This window comes from Nicotiana tomentosiformis, chromosome 8 (genome assembly GCF_000390325.3).
Source record: "Nicotiana tomentosiformis chromosome 8, ASM39032v3, whole genome shotgun sequence".
NCBI lineage: Eukaryota > Viridiplantae > Streptophyta > Magnoliopsida > Solanales > Solanaceae > Nicotiana > Nicotiana tomentosiformis.
Genome location: NC_090819.1, coordinates 131,560,148 through 131,564,634, shown reverse-complemented (window position 1 = coordinate 131,564,634; position 4,487 = coordinate 131,560,148). Strand labels below are relative to the sequence as shown.

The window sequence follows — 4,487 nt, the reverse complement described above, 5'->3', positions numbered from 1 at the left end:
ATTTGATAAATTGGAAATTTATTGAAATTAAATTGTAGCTTGTAAAGCTATTTGATAAACTGAATTTTTTATTGAAATTGAAGGATTTACTTAATAGATTAGAAATTATTTGAATTGAAGGAATTTAATTATTATACTGAGAATTATTGGAATTGAAGGAATTTAATTACTATTACTAGTTCAATAAATTATTGTTAATTATGTGAATCATCGTTGATATAAATATTTCTATTTTCATGATTATTTAATATTATTGACCCATAGTGAGTGTCATAGTCGGCCATCTCGTCTCTACCTCTTCGAGATTAGGCTTGATACTTACTGAGTACACGTTGTTTTCGTACTCATACTGCACTTGCTGCACATTTTATTGTGCAGGTACATATATGCATAGCGGCCTTGTGGGCACAGAGGTGTTATAAAAATTGTGGGGACATAGGTGAGCTGCATTCTATATTACGATCCGCAGCTAACAGAATCTCCTTCAGAGTTATTATATTTTCCTGTCTAATTTGTATTCTGGACAGATGCTGTATTTTATTTTAATTCCCTAGTAAATGCTCATGCACTTGTGACACCGGGTTTTGGGAATGGTTGTGAATTGTTTAAAAATTTAGCTGCAAAAATATTTATCATTTACTCTATGAGTTTTTATCTCTACAATTTTATTAAAGAAATTTTTATTTCAAAATTACTAAAATGGGTAATTAAGTTAATTGATTATGGTTGGCTTGCCTGACAGTGGTGTCCGGCGCCATCACGACCTTTTGAAATTTGGTTCGTGACAACATGGTATCAGAGCACTAGGTTCACTTAGGTCTCACGAGTCATGAGCAAGTCTAGTAGAGTCTTGCGGATCGGTACGGAGATGTCTGTGCTTATCTTCGAGAGGCTACAGGGCTGTTAGGAATACTTCCCTTTTTGATTCTTCATCGTGTGATTCAATTACTTTGAGGCTTGTGCCTACATTTCCTTCCTATTCAATCTTATGCGACGTGAAGCGTTTGTTATACATTGAGGATCGAGGAAAATTTTAATGGTACTACAAATGTAGTACAAGATACTTCTCCTTGTGTAATTAATTGGGCTATTGTCATCGCCTTGCGAAAGGCCGCTTTGTCATTTCAAATTAAATATCAGTACTACCTAAGGATTGAGATTTGGCATTGATTGTTATGACGATTCGTGTGTTGTTATCGCACAGTGTTTATGAAATGGAAAAATGCCTGCCTATGTGTCAGGGCAGTAAATGACTTGAAAGAAGGTTTTCTCAGTACATGATTCAGAGGTTCCATGTTTTAATTCCAGCGGAGAAAAGGCAACCACACTATGAATGTTCATGTTGGGGGTTGATGGAGTAACGAAGCTTGATATTTTCGAGTGTGGTAGAGTTCTCAATTTTGATGTGGTGTCATCGCCTTGTAAAATTCATTAACTGTAACTTTAGATGGATGATCTCATCGCAATTATAATTTTATACTTTTAACATATAAACTAACTTATATTCCGTTTAGCTTTAGAACTAGTTAAACTGATGCTTAATGAACAAAAGAGTTATAAGCAAATCGGTAAAAATGACGTATAAATATCTGGAGAGTCAACAAAGAGGAGTAGTAAGTTTTAAATTTTTTTAAAATAAATGATATATGGTTCTTCTATAAATTACAAGTTTAATAATTCTATTCTTAAAAAGTTTATGAACTAATATGTGAATACCATAGAAGAAGTATAATTTATAAGTTTAATAATTCTATAAATAGATGATGACCATCTAGGTAATTCGGAGCCAAGAAAGGTTTGTGGTCCTACTTTACTAAAAGATATTTGAAAACTTTCTCTAGGGAAGATAGTTGATGTGCCGTTTAATAATCGTAACCAAGCTGTTGGGGAGGATTCATCTAATGAGGTTGTACAAAGTTAGAACAAGAGATAACGAGTTAAAGGATAAGTACAATGAAGAAATGAATCTGATGAAACAAAATCAAGAGAAGATGCAATCAGAATTACTCCAAATGAGACAATTCATGCGCAAATCTGCTTCTAATGAATCGACGCCTCAATATATAAATGGCACCTCAAGTGAACAGGTAACTCGATTTCATTAGTCTTAGACATTTTTACTGAAATTTTAATAATATAAAAGTATTGTTATCTAATGTGTTAATATTTATCAGGTCCTCGACGCCAACAACGGCCATGAACGAGTACCACAAACATCAAGGATACCCAGTGTTGCTGAAAATACTTCACTTTCTCACGGTACTACTCATCTTTATCCTTTAGTGCTACTGTTTGAGTTTTTTTCACCGTAGATCATTAAGAAATCTTCTTTTATGATCTTAGTATATCTTCGTCTGAACGTTTTCTTCTTCCTTTAAAGATTTCATCTATTCATTTGTTAAATATTATTATATATCTTTCAAACTTCTTACATCTCTTTCCTTCAGAAGATTGCATCAGCTCAATCATATAACTATGGTAATTCAGTATAAATAGAACAGGACTAAAGATTCCTGCTGCACACATAGGATGCATTCCATTGTGGTTGAACAGTGGTATCTAATAAAAAATCCAGTTGATTTTTTGTATGTGCTAACAATAAGCAATACATAGTTTTCCATTACTTACTCCCTGCTGTTATCTTTTGTATAAAGAATACAGTGTAGTCTTGTTGAAGAGCTCTAAAGCAACGACTAGTTTTCCTGTGGTGGCATTGAGCTTTGTTTGCAGACTCCATATAATTTGTTGAGGATATTGACCTTGATATTGATTATTAGATACCATCATCATATTTTGCTGTAGGAATTGCTGTTGTTGTATCACTTGCTGTTGTTGCATCAGCTGTTGTTGCTTTTGCTGAGACATTATTGCAATTTGTACATTCGTTGGAGGTGCTATGTTGTTTGACATGGCAAAGGGGTCATGTTGATTGAATGGGTTCTGTGCAAGGATTTCATACCCCTATGCACTATAGCCAGTATTTTGCAGCTGTATTTGCCTCCTAGCTACATCATCTTCATATAAGCTGTCAAGTAATAACTTGTTGAATACTCCAGCCAATTTTTTATCTAGTGTGACTTGGCTCGTATTGTTGCTCGATGGAGTAACAAGAGCCAGTTCCCATCCTGTTGGATAGTTTGAGCAGGTTTTGAGACCAAAAATTGAACTGTTATTCTACATTAAAAAAAACTTTGGCTTGAGGCAGTGTTTTGACATCACAAAAATTGAGGTTTACAGAAGAACTGCAGCTTCTTTTGAAGTGAAATTCCGCCAAGTCTTGCATAAAGTTTATATGTTTTTTGCTGTCTACATTGGTGTGATCATCTCTGTCTTGTATTCCTCTTATATTTAGTGATGACTAGTAGAAGAAGAAGATTTGATTGCTTATGCGTACATCTACAGTGCTCATACATTTCATCTATTGACATAGTTATTTTATAATTTTAGGTCATACAGTCTGATGATCGATAATTTAGCGGGTCGAAGATTTCAATATGACGAAGAGTTGCAAAAATTATTTGAAGACTATTATTCATTGGGATTAGTCATATAATGACATTAGTTATTTACTTCAAACAATATAAGTTTATTTTTTAAGTTACTGTAATATTAATATTTTGGATTAGTACTTCCTTTTGTTTGTTAAGATTTAATGAGATACATTATGTTTTTATGAATTAATATTAATATGTTTTGTTACTTGGAACTTTTTTTGAACGAATGTAGTAGCTATTATTAATGGTGGCTAAACTATTCCCGTTATAGCTTGTTAGTTTTAGCGCCAATTTAACAGGATATACCGATTATAAAAATGGACGATAAAAAGGCAAATTATGATGTTTCCATAAGAGATATTGTAGCCATTATAATTGCTGCTAAAGATGAATTTTAGCAGCAATTTAATTGAATTTACTAGCCATTAAAATGGATGCTAAAAGGGCATACTAATATGTTTTCAGAAGGGATATTATAGCCATTCTAATCACTACAAAACAATTACCGATAAAGGTATGGACTTTTAGTGATAATTCTTTTTTGAATTTAGCGGCTATAAAAATTGATACTAAAAGAGCATTAGTTGCCGTTTTAGCTTGGATTTAGCAGCCATCATAATTATCGCAAATAATTGTTGGTAAAGCAAATGATATTTAGTGGCAATAAGTCATACCTTTTACCAGCTTTTGTGATAAACGCCGCTAAAGGCTTTACCGACGCCGACTTAAGTGCCATACAATAGTGTCATGTAAATGATAAGCGACTATTGTTATTGTCGCTAATGCCCTTTTTAGTAATTATCGCTATCAGCAATTGATGATAAGTTGAAGGAACAACCTTCATTTCATGCATTCAAGGCCTTCCAAGGATCACGTTGTATCCCATGTAACCATCTGCAACTTCGAACAGAGTGGTCTTCGTTACGCCTTCGGCATGTGTAGACAGCAGAATCTCTCCCCGGGTTGTTACACTTGTTAAGTTGAACACATCAT

The 4,487-nt window shown here is 33.6% G+C and overlaps 1 long non-coding RNA gene across 1 annotated transcript; it reads left to right on the top strand.

The window, feature by feature from the left end:
• The first annotated feature begins 1,471 nt into the window (after positions 1-1,471).
• LOC138896736 (uncharacterized) lies at positions 1,472-3,699 on the top strand. Its single transcript, XR_011410137.1, has 2 exons — positions 1,472-2,259; positions 3,448-3,699. It is a non-coding gene; the product is annotated as an uncharacterized lncRNA (long non-coding RNA).
• The last annotated feature ends 788 nt before the right edge of the window (positions 3,700-4,487 follow it).